The sequence below is a fragment of the Geotrypetes seraphini genome, chromosome 5 (genome assembly GCF_902459505.1).
Source record: "Geotrypetes seraphini chromosome 5, aGeoSer1.1, whole genome shotgun sequence".
In the NCBI taxonomy this organism is placed as follows: domain Eukaryota; kingdom Metazoa; phylum Chordata; class Amphibia; order Gymnophiona; family Dermophiidae; genus Geotrypetes; species Geotrypetes seraphini.
In genome coordinates this window covers 84,537,675-84,559,159 of record NC_047088.1, presented here as the reverse complement: position 1 = coordinate 84,559,159, position 21,485 = coordinate 84,537,675, and the positions used below count along the sequence as shown (strand labels likewise).

General features: G+C 41.3%; 1 long non-coding RNA gene across 1 annotated transcript; it reads left to right on the top strand.

Moving 5' to 3' along the window:
• The first annotated feature begins 7,769 nt into the window (after positions 1-7,769).
• Positions 7,770-18,313, top strand: LOC117360562. Its single transcript, XR_004539450.1, has 3 exons — positions 7,770-7,864; positions 13,858-13,894; positions 18,236-18,313. It is a non-coding gene; the product is annotated as an uncharacterized LOC117360562 (long non-coding RNA).
• The last annotated feature ends 3,172 nt before the right edge of the window (positions 18,314-21,485 follow it).

The following is a 21,485-nucleotide window of genomic DNA, read 5'->3' as shown; positions in this document are numbered from 1 at the left end:
ACCATCAGCCAGGACGGAAACAACAGTACGGGCGGATGGCCTGGAATCACTATGGGTTAAGCTACAGGGAGGAGCAGGAGCAGACATTAAACTGGGTCTGTACTACCGCCCACCTGGACAACCGGAAGAAATCGACCAGGAGATGGAGGCTGAACTGAAGCAGGTATGCAGAAGCGGAAATGTGGTGGTGATGGGGGACTTCAACCATCCTGGGATAGACTGGAGTATTGGGCACTCAAACTGCGCAAGAGAGACAAAATTCATAGAAGCCACGAGGGACTGTTTCATGGAGCAGCTGGTCACGGAACCAACAAGGGGCGATGCCACTCTTGACCTAATCTTCAACGGACTAGGGGGGACAGCAAAGGAGGTGGCGGTATTACCCCCACTAGGTAACAGCGATCACAACATGATCCAGTGCAGGCTTGAAATTGGATCATCAAAGGGGAAAAGAACCACAACGACAGCACTCAACTTCAAAAAAGGAAATTATGATGCCATGAGAAAAATGGTGGGAAAGAAGCTCAAAGGCAACATAGGGAAGACGGAATCCGTAGAAAAAGCCTGGACCTTATTCAAGGAGACTGTGCACGAAGCACAAAGCATATGCATCCCCAAGTTCAGAAAAGGGTGCAAAAAAAATAGAACAAAAAACCCAGTGTGGATAACAAGTGCAGTGAAGAAGGCGATAAGCGACAAGAAAGCATCGTTCAGAAAATGAAAAAAAAGACCAAACAGAGGAGAACCAAAAAGGGCACAAAGAACACCAGAAAGAGTGTCACCGAGTGATTAGAAAAGCAAAAAGAGAATACGAAGAGAGACTGGCAAAGGAAGCAACAAACTTCAAGTCGTTCTTCAGATACGTCAAGGGGAAGCAACCGGCGAGAGAAGAAGTGGGACCATTGGACGATGGAGACAGAAAGGGAGTTGTAAAAGAAGAGAAAGAGATAGCTGACAGGTTAAATGAGTTCTTCACGTCAGTCTTCACGATGGAGAATATAACCACCATTCCAGAACCCGAGGAGATCGTAATAGGAGACCAAGACGATAAGCTGGTCGATTTAGAGGTAAGCCAAGAGGATGTACTCAAGCAGATTGACAGACTAAAGAGCGACAAATCGCCGGGTCCGGATGGCATTCACCCAAGGGTACTCAAGGAACTAAAAGACGTAATAGCGGAGCCACTTCGACAGATATGCAACCTATCCTTAAAAACCGGAGAGATCCCGGAGGATTGGAAAATAGCAAATGTCACGCCCATCTTCAAGAAGGGCGCAAGGTGGGACCCGGGAAACTACAGGCCGGTGAGCCTGACCTCAGTCCCGGGAAAGATGATGGAGGCACTGATTAAAGACAGCATCTGTGAGCACATCGAAAAAAATGGGCAGCTAAAACCGAGTCAACATGGCTTCTGTAAGGGTAGGTCATGCCTCACAAACTTATTGTACTTCTTTGAGGGAGTGAACAGCCAGGTGGATAAAGGGGAATCTATAGACATCATTTACCTTGACTTCCAAAAAGCCTTCGACAAGGTGCCACACGAGAGACTGCTTAAAAAGATATGGAACCACGGGGTACAAGGGGAGGTCCACCGATGGATCAAAAACTGGCTGGCAAACAGGAAGCAGAGGGTTGGCGTAAAGGGCCACTACTCAGACTGGAAAGGGGTCACGAGCGGAGTTCCGCAGGGGTCGGTGCTGGGACCGCTTTTGTTCAATATCTACATAAATGACCTAGAGGCGGGAACTAAGTGTGAAGTCATTAAATTTGCAGATGACACCAAACTATACAGCAGGGCTCAAACCAAGGAAGACTGCGAGGATCTCCAAAAGGATCTAACGCAGCTGGAAAAGTGGGCCGAAAAGTGGCAGATGAGCTTCAACGTGGGGAAATGCAAGGTCATGCACGTGGGGAAAAAGAACCCGATGTTCACATACAAAATGGGGGGAACACCACTAGGGGTTAGTAACCTGGAGAGAGACCTGGGAGTGATGGTAGACGCAACACTGAAGGCATCGGCGCAATGCGCCACAGCCTCTAGGAAAGCAAACAGAATGCTGGGTATCATTAAGAAGGGTATTACGACCAGGACGAAGGAAGTCATCATGCCGCTGTATCGTGCAATGGTACGGCCGCATCTGGAGTACTGTGTCCAGTACTGGTCGCCGTACCTCAAGAAAGACATGGCGGTACTTGAGGGAGTACAAAGAAGAGCAACCAAACTGATAAAGGGAATGGAAAATCTTCCATATACCGACAGATTGAAGCAGTTGGGACTTTTCTCCCTGGAAAAGCGAAGACTTAGAGGAGACATGATAGAAACCTTCAAGATCCTGAAGGGCATAGAAAAAGTAGACAGGGACAGATTTTTCAAATTAAGGGGCACCACAAGCACAAGGGGGCATTGGGAGAAATTGAAGGGGGACAGGTTCAGAACAAACGCTAGGAAGTTCTTTTTCACTCAGAGGGTGGTGGACACATGGAACGCGCTTCCAGAGGCTGTTGTAGACAAGAAAACATTAAATGGTTTCAAAGAAGGTTTGGATAGATTCCTAGAAGAAAAAGGGATTGGGGGGTATAGATAGGTATAGACCATTGCTCAGGCAATGGGCCTGATGGGCCGCCGCGGGAGCGGACCGCTGAGCAGGATGGACCTATGGTCTGCCTCAGCGGAGGCAACTTCTTATGTTCTTATGTTCTTATTAGCTTTCTTGACCTGACTGAGCATAAAACTTCCACAGATATGACCCGTTGGGAACATGTCCCCTGGTCTGATCACCTCCTAGGCTCCTGTGCCCTTGCCCCTCTAACCACTAAACCCATCTCCTACTCTCACAAGGCTCCCTGGTATCTCCCATACCACAGAGAATTAAAACAGAAATGTCGGGCCCTGGAACAGAGATGGAAAAAATCAAAATCCCCCCTAGATAAGCAATCCTGGAGAGAATCTAGGAAGAATTACTATGGAGACAAAATCTCCAGGTCAAAAAAACAAAACAGTACACTGTTCCACATCTGGTGGAACCTAACTTCTAAAAACGACTCCGCTCCCTCCCCCCCCTCCCATCTCCAAATGACCTAGCCAAATTTTTCAACGAGAAGATCACTACCATAAAGAGCTCGTTTCCCTCAGCTATCTCCTATAACTCTCTCCCCCCGAAAGACTCCGACGCTATCCCTGCCGACAGATCATGGACTACATTCGAACTTGTATCCGAGACCCAGATCTCTAAACTTTGCCTCAAACTTAAATCCTGCAAGTGCATCCTAGATCCCTTCCCATCCTACCTTTATGAAAAAATCCCTGCACAGGCCATCTCTTCCCTTACTAACCTCATAAACAAAGTCTTACTATCGGGCTTGTTCTCCACCGAAATGGGACACATTGCCTTATCCCCTCTTCTGAAAAAGAACGATCTTGACCCTTCCTCACCATCGAACTATCGCCCCATAGCAAACATCCCTCTTTTAACAAAACTTCTAGAGACCATAGTCGCTACTCAGCTCTCCTCTTACCTAGAGAGAGTCTCCATTCTCCAACACTACCAATACGGATTTAGGCCCAATTTCAGCACCGAGTCCCTCCTAGTTTCCCTAATCTCAAAGGTGCAACAACTACACGCCCGAAACAAATTTGCTGTTCTCCTACAGTTTGATCTCTCCGTGGCTTTCGACGTCGTGCATCACGACATACTAATCTACCAACTTTCTGAGATTGGAATAGACTCCTCTGTCCTAAAGTGGTTCTCAAACTTCCTTCGCGATCGTTCCTACATTGTCAACACAAACGGCTCCAAATCCACTTCGTGGACACCATCCTGTGGTGTTCCACAGGGCTCTCCCCTAGCCCCTATTCTCTTCAACATGTATATGACCTCCCTGAAGCTCCTTAAACTATCCCCCCTTGAAACAATTTACACATTTGCAAACGATATCCTCATCCTCCTCGAAACAGATCCAAACCTTACAAACCTCCAAGAGAACATCACATCATGCATAATGAGACTTCACGCCTGGTCCCTCTCAGTACAGATGAAATTAAATGAATCAAAAACAAAATTACTCTGGCTCGGCCCAAAATTAGCTCACCTGCCCGCCCTCTTCACCCTACCCACAGGCCCTGCTCTACACCTTGAGTTCTCAAGCAAGGTCCTCGGCATCATCATCGACTCCTCCCTTTCCCTCAACGATCACCTGAATTCCTTGGCAAAATCTTGTTTTTTCAGCCTCCACATGCTGAGGAAAGTTAGATCCTATTTTCACCAAAAGCATTTCACCGTCCTTGTACAATCCATCATCCTATCCAAACTCGATTATTGTAATGCCATCTACTTATGCCTAACGAAAAAAAGTCTTTGCAGACTCCAGCTTATCCAGAACACTGCGGCCAAGCTGATTTTTGCTAAACGCAAATATGACCACTTCTCCCCTCTACTTACCAATCTTCACTGGCTCCCAGTACTTTCCAGAATTCATTTCAAATGCTCCTGCCTGGCTTTCAAGATCATTCACGGCATCCTTCCGCCCCTAATCCCTCTATCCTTCCTCGCCCCAACACCAACTACCACCAGATCAGCCCACAGACATAAACTATCCTTCCCCTCTCTACACGGCATCCTCCACGCAGGTAAACTGGGTAGATCCCTCCTCTCCAAAATCACGGGCCTCTGGAACGATCTCACTGTTCCGCTGCGGAACCTGGGCTCCCTCCAACTATTCCTAAAGCAGCTGAAAACCTGGCTTTTCTCTAGCATATAACATCTCTTCTCCTGATTACATCCCCTCTTTTTATGCTTTGTAAACTCTTTCTCTTCTCTCTTCCTATATAAGTAATATAGGTTTACAGAGAAATATACATTAAAGGATACAATAAAAAATAAGATAAATAAATAAAGAATAGGTACTTTGAAATTCCCTTACTGTCCCGAAGGCTCACAATCTAACTAAAGTACCTGAGAACAAACAAATTAGCAAATAATAGAGAGGAAAATAAAGATAGAGAAAAAAATGAGATATGAAGCATCCTAACAAGAATACATTGAACTCTCAATACCATACTGCTAAAAACAAAACGTACATTCCAAAATAATAATGTAATGGAAAGAAACTAATTAAATAGAAAATAATTTTAAGAATTAAATCAAGTATAGAAATGTAAAAAGAAAAATAAACATTAGAAGTGAGGAAAAAAGAAAAGGTAGAGGAAGGCATATGAATAGAATGGAAAGAGAAACAGTTAAACAATAGAATTCTAAGAAATTTTAAATGAAAACTAAAAAAATAGATAAAAAAGAAATAGATATAATATGCATAATAGAACAAAAGTCGGGAAGGACTTAATTTCATTTCCATCAATCATCAATATCATCATCCCTAGTGCTTTAGCCGTTTCAGCCGGGGAACCGCCATCATCGACCTCTGCACATCAGCCATGGGTCCACTTTTTCAAAGCAGAGAGAAGCATTTCTCAATTTTCCAGAATACTGTCCATTACTTAATAGCTCACAGATCTTCCAGCTTCTATTCTCCGCTCCTTGGTCTGGACTATGCAGCTCACTCAACCAGTCCTCACCCTTGATGGTACCGTTACTCACAACAGTAATCCAAGTTGGCTGTGGGACATTAGGTGTGGTAAGACTCCAGGCATGATGAAAAGCCATTCTCCGGTCCTCCCGTCCTGCTGATGTCGCATTGCCAGTAGGAAATCTGAATCTGCATCGCTGCAAGGATTTAGAGTCCATGCCGATCACCTCAGATATGGCGCTTCCGCCTCGACGACTGCCTCCATTCGGCGACTCAGTCACCCTCCGTCGACCTCGGCAACACTCCCTCTCCAACTCACCATCAGCCCCACTCGCCATGGATCGGTCACCAGGCACAGCCCAGGATCGTCAATGTGCAGCAAATATCAGGTGAGAAAAAGGCAAGTTGCCAGGCACAGCTCTGGGTCACCAAAGGTGCAGGAATACCAGGTGAGAACGAGGCCTTTCTGACAGACCAAGAATAACGGTCAAATCCGAACTGTCAGATCAGAGTCAACAAATGAAATCTTAACCAATATAAAAATCAAGGAAGATTATAATAATTAAATAAATAAACTAAAAACAGCAGGAAAAAAACCAAAAATAAAGAAATAAAAGAGAACAAAGGGAGACAGCACAAATGGTGACTTAATCGGCTGCCATCTTGTTAGAAATGGTGGCTAATAGAAGAAAATACTATACAGAGTGTAAACAAACATGTGTATTCCTACATAAAATTAAGTTACTATCAAAGATTGATTCATTTCAACACAAATGTCATCTTCTTCTACATCCATAATAGGGTATGAGTATTGTGGCATCATATTGACCCCATGTGTGTGTGCATGTTAGAGCTAACAGATAATAAACAGAAACAAAGCAGAAACAAAAGGAAACAAAAGGAAGGAATGCAAAGTGATACCTTTTTATTAAACTAGCATAAAACAATTTTTGATAAACTTTTGAAGACATATCCTTCTTCAGGCTGGATATGAGTAAAAAATAACAATATCAAAATACAGTATACATACGTGAGACATGAAAAGCATTCCAATGACACTCTCAAAGGAAAGGTAGGATGGGGAAAAAAAGGTGAGAAACAGGGAGAGGTGCATGAGTAATCAGAAAGTGACAGCGCGTGATAACATGTTATAGTTTGCAATATAATGGGACTTCACAAAGGTCTGGATTAGCTATTAGGGTGGTGTCTAAATATTTCATCATCTTAACTTCAAAGGTCTTATGTTTCTGGATTATTTTAAAGTTGCCTCTTCATATTCTGGCTATAAGGTCATCGATGCAGTGTCCAAGTCCTGAAAAAGACCCACCCAAGAGGTGTTATCTTGATCTGCCTTGTGGTGTTAAATGTTGTGCCTGTAAGAGTTGATTCTTCTTTTGTGTCTAATGTTCCCAATGTGGCATCCTTTACATTTTCTGCATTGACTAGAATAAGTAGCATCCAATTATGCTAAATGTTTTTCCTCATATTTATTGCGATTTATTAACCGCCTTTATGAACTTTATTTAGTTTTTAATGCCAACAAAAAGTGCAATACAATTTATATACAAATAATGATAATCAACCAAGCACTTATAATCAATAAGTATCTATACAAAAGATAAAAAATCCCTCCCCCATCCATCATTACCATCAGGAATAATACCAAAACAAAAGATATACCCCCTCCAGCTCCCACCCTCCCTGGATGTGTGGGTGAAAAACAACGGAAAATAAAGATAAAGGACAACTATAGCAAATCTACAAAAGACGTCAATGGACCCCAAATTAATTTGAATATCTTATTATGCCCCCCAGTATGTTAGCATTCATTTTCTCATATTTATAAGTTAAACATAAGTTCGCCCACCATAAAGGAAAACTAAGGTGATACCAATTCTTCCAATTGCGAGTAATCATTTGCATAGCTATTCCGCCTTTATGAAGAGATTCGCCCAATGGGAATTTTAGAGACCTGTGATATGTGCTGACATAATTTGCCATTTGCTGTAGTGACTAATGCCATGCTCTTCTTTTTGAGCCTCTATTGGGAGAATGTTTTTCATTAAGCTTTGCTTTAGATTTGGTGGTTATCAGAAGGCCAACATTGGTGGAGTTGGGAATATCTTTTTTCGTAAATCATCCTCCTGGAGTAGTAGCTGCAGATCTTTTATGTTTTCTCCATTTTTCTAGGTTGTATATCATGAGGAACTCTCTCTGAGGTTTTCTTCTCTTTGTACTTCAGTAGGTTTTCGCAGGATGTTTCAAGTGAAGGAGCAGTCTTCCTGGAGATCGTTTTGGGGTTGCAGCCTTTCTGTTTGAAGGACTCAGTTGGAATTTTGAGGTGATTATCTCTGTCTTTTGGATCAGAGCATATACAATGCTATTCCGTGGCTTGTCTATATATAATGGACTTTTTTGTTTATAAGGGGTGGAAACCGGAATTGTTGAGGTTACTGAACCTACCAGTTGGTTTTTTTGATAAACTGTATATTGTTAATATATAGCCATTGTTGATAGAAACTATGGTGTCTAGAAAATCAATTTTGAATCTGATCAAAGGATAAAATGCATTCAAATAATTGTGAAATTATTTCAGTCTCTTCTCCATGAGTCCAAATTATTAAAATAGCATCCATATTTAAAGTGTTTGTTTTGATATGTATTCAAAAATGTCTCTATCAGTTCTGCCAGGAAAAGATTGGCATATTATGCTGAACAGAGAATAATGAGCCTAGTTGATTCCAGAAATTTTCTTTGCTCATTGGAAAGGTATTAGCATTTATTAGATTGTTATAAAATTATACTTGCATATATTTCTCACAATAATTAAATGCTATTCAATTTAATAAATTGAGTAAACATACAAGCAATTATTTTTACATAATGTTTCATCATGTAGATTGTTTTAGCAGATAATTCCCTTGGGTGTATCTAGGCACTGGGTAGAAATAGCTATCATAGCACTCGAGACAGGGTGTCTAGCTTCTGCTCCACAGCTTCCATATTTCCTTCTGACTCACCCAACCTTCCAGGCTTCTTACTCTAACTCCACGTGCTCCCTATTTGTCAAACAGGGGAGTGTTCCAAAAAAAGACTCCGCATCGAGGGAGTACCTTCTACACACTACAATAACACTTCTTTTTTATAAGATCCAGCGACAGTAATTTCCAGTGCCCTCACATAAAAGAGACACATAGCTAATAAAGTGGATCAATGAATAGCCTTCCAACATAATTTAATTCTAGTGAATCTTTAAGGAGGGCTGCAACAGTTACATTGGCTGCCAGTGTTGTATAGGATTCAGTAAAATGTGCTATTACTTATAGAGCATTATTTGTCGCTGGTAGTAAAGTTTGAAAAACCATTGAAAACATTGAGATTGGAAAGTTCAGGATATCTCTCAGTTCTCTCACCAGCAGATATATATATTTAAAAATATGAATATCTTTTCAGTGGCAGCACCACTATTGTGGAATAAATTCCCTGGATATTTACGCTTGTACCCAAATTTGCAAAAGTTTAAAAGGACATTAAAAGCTTACTTACCGGTACTTTTGCAAACTTTTGTTGACATATGAATAGGTTGAATAGACATTGAATAGGTTGAATGTCTGGAGAGTTATATTATTGTGCGTGGTTCGTTCTTTGGTCTTTGCGCATGTTCTATTTGTAAGAAGTTCAGGATTAAGCAGGGTATAAATATGATAAATAAATAAAACATTTTTTTTCTTATAAATGTCCCAATTCTATATATGGTGCTAAAAATTGTCCATGCAAATTTGGGCACCAAGGATCAATTATTGGTTCTAATCGACTTCAATTTAAATTTGCATGCACATCTTTAGGCATGGGATTGTATGCATGGATCCAAAAAGGGGATGCAGCCATGAGAGGGGCATGGGTAGATCAGGGGTATGCCTGGAATTTGCACACACACAATTAAAGAATAAGGGGCATCTGTGCCTAATTTAGGCACAATAATTTATACCAGGTTTCAGTTGGTGTTTCCTTGCATCCAAAATTGGGTGTGGATCCCAGCACTAAGTACTATATAGAATAACAGCGGTAATTTTTATCTGTGCCATATAGAGAATTTAGTCCAAAATGCTGATTTATGTGTATAAAAGGCTTCTTGTAAAATTAGGTCTGACTAAAAGTAGGCATGGTGTAAGTAAACCCCCCAGTTGTAGAGCACATTTTCAGGGGAGGACTTTGCTTAGATAGAATCACAATTTTTGCACATATTTTTATAAAATAGTCACTTTAAACACGAATATTTAGGAGGCACAAATGTCAGAACCCACAGCCTAGGCACTATTTCTGCAGGACTTGGGCTGATATTTTATAAAGGGTCAGAAGCACCTATGTATCATTAAAAATAGGCCAAATGAAAGGAGACGGGATTTAATATATCACTTTTGTGTTTATAATCAAATTGGTTTTGCATATTATATTCCCAGAGCAACTGAGAGTTAAATGATTTCTCCTAAGTCACAAGGATCTGCAGTGGGAATCAAAGTTAGTTTCCCTGGTTCTTTGACCATTGCACTATTTTGACCATTAGGCTACTTCCTGCCCTATAAACCTAGGGTCTCTATTATAAAATGACCCTCTAAAGGGGAAATTCTATAAAATAGGCATGAACATTTACTGTATTTTTCACTCTATAAGAAGCATCTACCTGTAGAGGAGAAAAAACCAAGAAAAAAAATTCTAAACCAAGTGGTGTGCCCTGTACCCTGTCCCTCCTTTGGTGGTCTAATGGTAGGCTGGGACAGGATACAGGGCACGTCTAGTGGTGGGCATGTCTAATGGTAGGCACATGTAGTGGCAGTCAGCCAGTCCCCAGCCAGTAAGCCAGCCAACCACAAGCCAGCCAGCTAGCCACTAGTCCCAAGGCAGCCCCCGCACCCCCACCCCCTGTACCTTTGTCCTGGTTTTGAAAAGCTTCCAGCTTGGGACCACATTGGGCAACACAAAAGAACATAAGAATTGCAGCTGCTGGGTCAGACCAGTGATCCATCGTGCCCAGCAGTCTGCTCATGCGGCGGCCCTTAGGTAAAAGACCAGTGCCCTAATTGAGTCTAGCCTTACCTGCGTACGTTCTGATTCAGCAGGAACTTGTCTAACCTTGTCTTGAAGCCCTAGAGGGTGCTTTCGCCTATAACAGCCTCTGGAAGAGCGTTCCAGATGTCTACCACTCTCTGAGTGAAGAACAACTTCCATACGTTTATATGGAATCTATCCCCTTTTAACTTTAGAGAGTGCCCTCTCGTTCTCTCTACCTTGGAGAAGGTAAACAACCTGTCTTTATCTACTAAGTCTATTCCCTTCATTATCTTGAATGTTTCGATCATGTCTCCTCTCAGTCTCCTCTTTTCAAGGGAGAAGAGGCCCAGTTTCTCTAATCTCTCATGTACGGCAATTCCTCCAGCCCCTTAAACATTTTAGTTGCTCTTCTCTGGATCCTTTTGAGTAGTACAATGTCCTTTTTCATATACGGCAACCAGTGCTGGATGCCGCAGTCCAGGTGGGGGTGTACCATGGCCCGATATAGCGGCATGATAACCTTCTCCGATCTGTTTGTGATTCCATTCTTAATCATTCTGTTCGCCCTTTTTATTGCCACTGCACATTGCGCGGATGGCTTCATTGACTTGTCTACCAGTACTCCCAAGTCTCTTTTCTGGGGGGGTCTCTCCAAGTACTGCACCAAACATCCTGTATTCGTGTATAAGATTTTTGTTACCGATATGCATCACCTTGCACTTATCCACGTTGAACCATTTTGTGGCCCATTCCTAGAGCTTGTTTATGTCACGTTGCAGGTCTTCGCAATCCTTCTGTGTCTTCACTACTCTGAATAACTTTGTATCGTCTGCACGCGTCACACCTGCACATGAGCAGATGCCCTCCTGATGCATGAAAACAGATTGAGGGGGTGGGGCTGGAGGGCGAGGCTGGGGCATAATGGGGTGTGACATGGGCAGAATAGGGCGGGACTGGGTGGAACTGGTGGGGAATGGGGGCAGAGTCATGGGTCTGAGCTAGAGTGCCTTGCCTCAAGTTCTTCTCTGAAGCGTCTTATCTCAGTTCCTGCTCTGTCCTATCACCAATGGATAGCATCTGCCCAAGGGTTGCTGAATTCCAAACCCAGTGCTTGTATTTCTGGAAATACTTTGCTCCCTAAATTATGTCTAACCTTACTATCTTCTCAAAAGTTGGGTGATTGGAAGTGATGTTTGGACTGTGCTACTTCCTCAGACGTTCTTGGCTGGCAATGCTGCATACCTCTTTGAATTGTTCTGGCTCACTGTGCTGCTATACCAGTCCACTGAGCTATCTGTTACAACACAATTCAGCATCATGGATTGACTGAGACTGGCATTGAATATAACTGTACTGCAGACGCATGTTTCCTTAGGTATCTTGTAGCATTCAAACCTGAAATGGGACTCTTCTTTCAGCTCTGGTTATGATACAAAATCTGGCTCACACCAGTGAACACAAACTAGACGCATGATAGGTGGCTAAAAATTAAAAAAGGGGCTATCAGTGGGTCAAGAGGTATGTTCTAAATCATGCGCATGGGTCAGATAAGGCTTGCAGCACTGCTTGCATTGCTACGTACGGTTATCAGAACATACATGAGGTGCATTCCAAACCCTAATGTCTTCCTTTCATTAAGAATCAAACAGTTATTACACCATCAGCTACTGCTCTGATTTCAGAAGGAAGAAAAGCTCTGATTAAAGGTCTCTGATAACATGTGCCTATTTGCTGCTGATTGCCACAGTTTCCTCATAGTTGTTCTGGCCGGGCCTTAAGGTCAGGAGGCAACAGGAAAGCGAAGCTTTTGAAAAGTGAGAGAACAAACTCAAACTCTCTAAGAGTAAGCTGGGTATACCTATATGTAGGTTTGATTCTCAAGTTTGTGATGTAGGATGGCTCTGCCTCTAGCAGAATTGGATATCTGCTGGCTCACAAACTAGCATGAGTTCAATCTGGAAAGTACTAGAATGTATGCAACAAATTTTAAGGTGCACGTTAAGGCTTTCTTGAGTGTGTTAAAAATATAGGAGGCAATTTTCACATAAAACAGGGATTTTTGAATGAAAAGACTTTTTTTTTTAACTGTCCACATTTTATGCTTGCAAACTTATCTTTATAGTGCTGCAACATGGATAGGTTTATGTGAACTGAGTTCAGGACTGGGGTGTGGTTGACACTTATGTATATAGTCTTGTAATTTCAGAAGTGTGTGTACAAAAGGAAGCAGGGGAGACCAAAGGCCTGTTGGATGGATACCATAAAAAATGACATGGGAATGAAGATCAAGCAATTGAAAGTAACCATGGAAACAGGGAAGCATGGCGAGGACTGGCCTACAGAGTAGAGTTGCCAGATTTTCCAGTCAGAAAATCCGGACCCCTAAACCTACCCCCAGGTCCATCTAGTCCGGCCCATCCCTGCCTGTAACACCCTAATCTCGCCCCCAATCCCGCTCTAGCCCCTCCCCCCACTGCTTGCTCTTGTCAGACAGGAAGTCCACGCATGTTCAGATGCCACATGATGACATCACACCTTATTCTTGCCCCCTGTCCCGCCCTAGCCCCTCCCCCCATTGTTTGCTCTTGTCAGACAGGAAGTCTGCATATGTTCAGATGCCACACGATGACATCACATGCACGTGCATGTGCACGTGATGTCATTGCGTGGCATCGGCGCATGCGCGGACTTCCTCCCTGCCCGACGCGATTTGAGGAGGCTTTTCAAAATCCAGGCCAAGTGCCGGGTTTTCCGTCCAGACCCCCGGACATGTCCTCAAAACGAGAATATGTCCGGGGAACTCCAGACATCTGGTAATCCTACTACAGAGTATCCGAGGGTCGGACATGGCTGAATGGATAATAGTAGTAGTGTATAATCTTATGCAGGACAAATATGTGTATGTTCAAACTTCTGTGTGTACCTTTCTCAACTTGATTTTCTTCAGAAAATTGGTCTCGTCTCTAGTAAGGGCTTATACATAGGCCCAAATTCTATATATGGTACAAAAAAATTGGTGCCGATCAGCACAGTGTTTTGTATGATTCTATAAAAGGCTCCTACTATATATATAGAATCTTGCTTGGTGTCTGCATGTTTTATCCAGAAGAAACAGGGGATTTAAGTATGAAAACTTTTACTTGGGGGAAGGGGAAAGAATCAATACGGAACAAATACATAACCCCTTATCCAGAGAATAATAAACTTTTTTTTAGAACTTGCTGCAAATTGTTGACTTAGCAATGAACTATTGGACTTCAAATGTGCTCTTAAATCTTTCAGCAGGGCGCCAAACAGTGATACGAAGTCGTTGACACAATGCGTAAGTTTTTAATCACATCACATTTAATTGAGCGCTACAGCTTCCATAAATATATGATTTTTATTTATTTTATTTGGAGTGATATTTTTGAATTCTTGTTAAATGAATTACATGCATAAATTATAAAAGAACATAATAAAACAAACAAACAATCGTAAAAACATATCTGCAAAATAGCAGCAAAAGCTTGAATAAAAAGATCATTCTTCAGCTAAACCAGAGAAAATTACTGACTAGAAAAAACCGTCTACAAATTGTGTCTTTAACAATTTTCTAAACAGGCCCCTTTCACGACAATTTCGTAGTTGGCCCACAAGGGAGTTCCATATTTTAACTCCTGCACAACAGAAAGTCATTTTACCAGTCTCCACCAACCTCGGGTTAGCATTTGTTTTCGGGTTAGTATTCATTTTCAGTAAAGCTAAAATCTCAGAACGTAATGATCTGCTTGGTAAATAACTAAGCATATTATTTTTAAACAATTCTGGTATGATTCTATACAAGAATTGGTGACAGATCATTACCGCTTTATATTGCATTCTGCAAACAACTGGTAACCAGTGCAGTTGCTGGAGATAAGGCGAAATATGGTTTTCATGTGGATTATTTTACTTTTATGTGGATGATTTTATTTTATGTGGATGATTTATTGTACCTTTGGAACTTTGACATTTTTAAAATAAAGTTCATTTAAGGAACATCGTCATTCCACAGAGTTTCTTTTGGTTTCTTCTGGATTTTCTTCTCTGTGGATACTTTGGGGTCAATCCTCTTTGGTTTTCGCATATTTCAACAATCCAAACATCAATCTTGATGCTGCGTTATGAGCTACCTGCAGTGCCCTGCACCTTGCTTCTGTTATTCCAAGGTACATGGCATTGCAGTAATCAAGTCTCGACAAAACCATAGCCTGAACTACTGTTGTTCATCTGGCTCTACAGCATGTAAAAAAGCCACTGACGGTACTAATATTGCATAACATAACAAGGTAATGTAACAGTAGCTGATAGATAACAACCTTTGGGCCATTTAATTTGCCTAATGCTCCGCCTATTATGTTACTGTAGGTTCTACTTGGTTACCACTTCTTTCTCTCTCTCTTGTCTAGGGAGGCACATTTGACAGTACATATTCAGCTCATTTCAGAACCTTTAACAAATAGTGTGCACAAAATTGATCTAATACATATTAACATGTTCAATCAATTTCTGTTCTAATGTGGGTTAAAAACTTATGTTAGTATAAATGTCTGAAATGAACTGAAAAAAAATTCCAAAATCAGAAAACATTCCAAACACAAAGAAAAAAATGAAACAAAGAGCTCCTTTTACAAAGGAATATCACACGCTAAAATGCCGCGTGCGCTAGCCACTACCGCCTCCTCTTGAGCAGGCGGTAGTTTTTCAGGTAGCACGCACTATAGTGCATGCTAATCCGGTGCGTGCGCTAAAAACGCTAGCGCACCTTTGTAAAAGGAGCCCAAAATGTTTTCCGTGCATCCCTTTGCTGTCTGTGTCTGTCCCAAGCATACCTGAATCTTGTAACTGTTTTGGTAACTGATGTTTTGAGGGAGGGAGATAGCAGGATGATTTCCAGTCACTTCTACTCAGTAGCACCTGTATTCAAAATGGCATCATTCAAGGAACACGCAAGAGCCTGATCATAATGGATGTGTTGCAGTGAAGCTCCTCAAGGACACTTCATCAATTTGTGCTGCATTTACCATTATCATTTGTGCTGCATTTACCACGCAGGCAGCGAAACTAGACCACCAACTATCCAATCTACTGACCACGACACCAGACCACAAAACTTTCAGAAAAGAAATAAAAACCCTGCTATTCAAGAAATCCATCAAAACAAACTAACACCGCAGGAAGCACCTCAGTCCCCAGAAGTAACCCGTTGAACTCTGTAACTCTTCTGGAAATGTCCAGATAACTTCTTGTGTAATCCGCCTTGAACTGCAAGGTAATGGTGAAATAAAAAGTCACTAATGTAACATTGGGGTGGCTGATTGATAGTCTTCAGAAAAGAAATCTGCTTGATTGGTCTTCAGACTACAGAGTTCCCATACATTTGATATTCTTGCATCAGTTCTCAAATATATTTTAACAGAGTTTGCCATCAGATGAAAAAATTATTAGAACTACAGACAATGATTTTAACTTTGTAAAAGTCTTCTTTGCATTTGGACAGCATGTCAATGATAATGAAGATGAAGATGCAGTGATGAACTCATAGCACTATTTCTAATGCAGATGATCATGACAATATATTTACAATATATTTCAAAGCGTTGTACAATTAAAATAAATAATAAATAATGGGTACAGACAATTCTAGGGCAGACAATACAAGGACAGACATACTAAGGTGGGAAGGAGGAATAAAACAAAGGGAAGTGTGGAAGAAAATTACAATTTAAAAAAAAAATTAAAAACAGGGAAGAAATGAAGGGAAAAGATAGGGAAGAATTTTAAAATTGATAAGAAATAAAGGTGAATTATGATTGTATAAGATACATCAAAATTGAGTCAGATATATTAATCATATGCATCTTTAAAAAGGAAGCATTTTATGCTCTTAAATTTAGCCAAGTTCCAAATGGTGGGTGCTGTTACAGAGAAAATGTATGAACGACGAGTACCAATTATTTTTAGAGATGGAATGTTAAGGGTAAATTGTGATGAGGATTAGAGAATGACACGGTGGCGGTTTACCCGCGGCCACCACATTTTAGCCGCGGGTCACCCGCCGAAAACGGGGAAGAAAACTAGCAGTCGCTGCGGCGACGGGGACAAGGCCATTCACCGCCCGCGGGGCGGTGAATGGTCTTGTCCCCCGCAGTGAGGCATGAAGGATCGCGCGGTCCCCGCAGCTCACACCCGCCCGCCCAATCGATTCCAGTGTCCAGCCAGCTCTCTCCCCTCTCCTCACCCCAGTCCGCAGATCCTCCTCCTCGGCGACCCGCACGCTACCAGAGAGCCGCGCACACCCGCCGCTGCTCAGCCTCGATCTTCTGCTCTGACGCAACCGGAAACAGGAAGTTGCAGCAGAGCAGAAGATCGAACACTGAGCAGCCGCGCGTGTGCGGCTCCCTGGGAAAGCACGCAGGTTGCCGAAAAAGAAACCCACAAACCAAGGTGAGGAGAAGGGAGAGAGCCGGCCAAACACCAGGATCGACCAGGCAGGCAGGTAGTGGCCGCGGGGACCACGCGATCGCTAGTGTTCCCGGCTCAAATTGGAAGGAGGGAGTGAAAGGAAAAAGGCTTATATGGATGCAGCGGGGACGGTGACGGGGCGGTGAATGGGATGGCAGTGGCGGTGATGGGGCGGTGAAAGGGATGGCGGTGACGGTGACGGGGCGGTGAAGGGATCGGCGGTGACGGGGCGGTGCAGAGGATGGTGGGCCGGTGACGGGGCGGTGACGGGGACAGATTTTTTCCCCGTGTCATTCTCTAATGAGGATCTTAAAATTCTAGGGGAGTCATATGGAATAAGTAGTCTGTCAATAAATGCTGGTTCATTGGTCTGCTGGGCCTTCAAAGTAAGGAGGGCAATTTTATAGATGACCCGATGATGAATGGGAAGCCAGTGGGCATTTTTCAACAGAGGAGTAACGTGATCAGATTTTTTTGAGTTAGTGATAATTTTTATTGCTGTGTTTTGTATTAGTTGAAGTCGTCTAATGTCCTTTTGGTATAAACCTTTATATAGTGAATTACAGTAGTCGATTTTAGAAATTATAAGGGAATGAATTAAAATCTGGAGAGATTTAAGGTCAAGGAGAGGAACTAAAGATCTTATCATCCTTAACTTATAGAAACAATTTTTGATGAGAGCACTAATTTAAGAACGATAGGTAAGATAGGTAAGCTTATTATCAATGAGAATACATTGCTATACAGAAGTCAAGTGTTACAGAGATTCCCTTGATTAAAACCTGTAGACCCAGTAAGAAGACATCAGTAACATTGCAATCTGGCATGATTTGAAGGAACTTTTTATCAGACTCAACAATCCAGTGTCTCCTGGTGCACTTGTTGAAAACCTTTTCAGCTGTGCTGAATTAATGACTCACAAATGCACTCACATAAGTGACAGTCATTTTGGAAAAATTTAGTTTTACTAAAAGCAAAGTGGATTGAATAGTAGAACAATAAAGACCATTAACAATAGTTGCATTTATTGTAGTTGCAGCACTTTTACTTTGTACTCAAAAAGTATTATATCAGGGAATAACATTTTCCCTTGTAGTTTAGTAAATTTGTTAATGTGTTCTTCAGTGTACTTTTACTTAAGTATTAACAAATGCATCTATTTTTACTTTTTCATAAGTACTTTGAACAACACTGCCAAAGAGGAGAGCTGGCCTGAGCAAGAGGAGGGTGACATGGTAGCAGGAAGCCCAAGTCCTACCACCAGAAAATGTATAAAAGGTGACCTAGGACATAACATGGTGACAGAGATCCTATGTCTAACCACCAGAAGACATAGGAAAGATGATCCAGGGCAGGGAAGTGTGGCATGGTGGCAGAGATCCCAAACCCTACCACCGAAAGATGTAGGAAAGGTAACCCGGGCCAGAGAACAGTGATATGCTGGTAAGAAGGCCAAACCTCACCAACAAAGACAGAGGAAAGCTGGCCTGGTTCTAACCTGCCACACCAAGCAAAGGGCTACTCTTTCACTCTACCAACTGTATATGTTTATTTGATTTGCCTACTACTGTGCATTTTATTATTCATTTCCTCTTTTTTTTTTTTTTATTATCTGCTACAGGAAATTATTATAGAAGGGTTAAGACAACCCCAGAGCTAACAGTTTAAGTAAGCTGCCTGTAGAAGGTTGATTTGAAAAAAAGGGATGACTTACATGTTAAAGATATACTGCCCTCCTGACAGCATAACAGAAGAATTCTATATACTCAAAGATATTACATTACATTAGAGATTTATATTCCGCCATTACCTTGCGGTTCAAGGCGGATTACAAAAGAGTTATAGAAGGAGGGTTACAAAGGAAGATCTCTGGTCCTTTCCAGTGAAGGTAAAGAGTAGATCAGGTAATTTCAGGGAGTTGGTGAGTTGTTGGGAAGAAGGAAGGAACTTGTGGTGTTAAGACTTTTTCTTGAAGAGTATAGTCTTTATTTCTTTTCTGAATGTCCTGTAGTCAGGGGTTGTTATCAGTAGATTGGAGATTTGGTTGTCCAGTTTTGCTACTTGAGTAGCTAGGAAGCCATCATATAATTGTTTCTGTTTAACTTATTTGATTGGAGGGTATGTGAATGGAGTGTATGTGGCAAAAATATATCTTTTCATCAAAACAGAGCTCTTTCTATGGGAACCACATAACCTAAGTGTAGTATTCTATCTTTGTGCTTTCATGGTTTCCTTATATATACTGATATTTGTCAACATTTGCTTATTTCTGATCTGAAGAAGGCACATCTGACCTTTGAAAGCACATCATAAGATGCATTGAGTTAGTACAATAAAAAAGATATCACCTTATTTCCTTTGTTTTCTGTTTTATTTCTTTATACTATCTTTGTGGTCAAACTGAAGAAATCTGAGAAGCATTCATTTAGTTTATTTTTATCAAAACATTTCTATTCTACAATTCTGGGTGGAGTACAGCAATCCATCCTACTTGCAACACACACAATTAAAATCCTAACAGAAAACAAACAAGAACATATACAGTGAGCAACTTCTAGTTTCTTTAAATAACATCACAGGAAGATCATGGAGAGATATATAGCCCCAGCCTCTGTCTGAAGAGAACAAGCAACATGATGAAGTGGAGTTACATAAGTAATTTGTAGGCTGGTTATGATAGATGTATTTGTTTTCAAAGCTGTGAAGGAACCTTGGAATTAAAGTTTCCAAGTTTATTCAACATTTGATATAAAATCAGAAAACAGAACTACATAATCAATAGTAAAGTAAAGGAAATGGTTTAAAACTGATTATTTGCTCCAGGTTTCAGATTGATCCTCACAAGGCCTGCCTTTGACACTATCGATCATTCCCTTCTTCTCCTCAGATTAAAGACAGTGGTATTACAGGTTGTGCCCTTTCTTGGTTCATATCCTATTTTCACGAACGATGTTCCAAAGTTCAAGCAAAAAATGAAACTGCTTCCACCATACCACAAACATTCGGAATCCCACAAGGTTCAATCTAATCCCCTTTACTTTTCAACATATTTCTATCTCCACTTCTTACTTTGGCGCAATCTATAGGATTTACTATCTACGCTTATGCCGACGACATACAACTCCTTCACCCAATCAATACTACTAACATTTTAGACATAACTGAAATAAATAATAAATTAAACATCATAAGCGACTGGTTATATTTAAACAAACTCTCACTTAATATTGATAAATCTTATGGACTTCTTCTTCCTATCAAAACATCTGAATCACTATTAGGAACAATCTCAATCAAATCTCTACCATTACAAATGCTAACTAAAATAAAACTCCTCGGTGTTATCTTCGACAGAGAGCTTTCTTTTCACGACCACATAAGTTCGGTCATAAAAATTTGCTTTTTTAAACTTCGTATTATTCGATCACTCTGTCCTATCCTAAATACTGACTCAATTAACATCTTGACTCATTCCCTAGTCATTTCCCACCTAGACTACTGTAACTCCCTCCTTAACGGACTCCCTCAAAAAGAACTACGACGACTGCAATTAATACAAAATTCTGCAATAAAATTAATATACAAAAAAGGTAAATTTGAACATGTTACTCCCCTTCTTAAAGAGGCCCATTGGCTCCCCATCATTCATCGCATCACCTACAAAATCATCTTACTTTCCTTTAAAATTAAACTCTTCCATCAACCACTATTCCTCGATAAACTACTAATTCCACAAAGTTCCCCCCGTACATTAAGATCCACTGACCAAAAACTCCTTTTTATTCCTTCTTTAAAAGAATTCTACTACACCCGAAAAACCAATTTTGCAGTAACTGCACCCACACTATGGAACTCTCTCCCACAATATTTACGGGACGAACAAAATCTAATCAAATTCAAGACTGGCTTAAAGACTTTCTTATTTCAAGATGCTTTCGATTGAACCTAAATCACTCTTTTTCATCTCTCAAGTCTTTCTCTTTTTTTTGTTTCTCTCTCTCCCTTTTTCTGCCTCTTACTGCGAATAAGTACTTGCTTCAACAATGCCACCCTATCCCTCATGTTCTATCCCTTCCCCACCTCCCCCTTCTTTACTAAATTATGTAATTTCTCCCCTCCTTCCCTTACTTTCCTCACCTTCCAGTTTGTCTAGTCCAGTGGTTCCCAACCCTGTCCTGGAGGAACACCAGGCCAATTGGGTTTTCAGGCTAGCCCTAATGAATATGCATGAAGCAAATTTGCATGCCTATCACTTCCATCATATGCAAATCTCTCTCATGCATATTCATTAGGGCTAGCCTGAAAACCCGATTGGCCTGGTGTTCCTCCAGGACAGGGTTGGGAATCACTGGTCTAGTCTATGTCATTTATGTTCACTTTATTTTATAATATTTTTAGCCTCTACAAAACATTGTTAACCGGCCAGA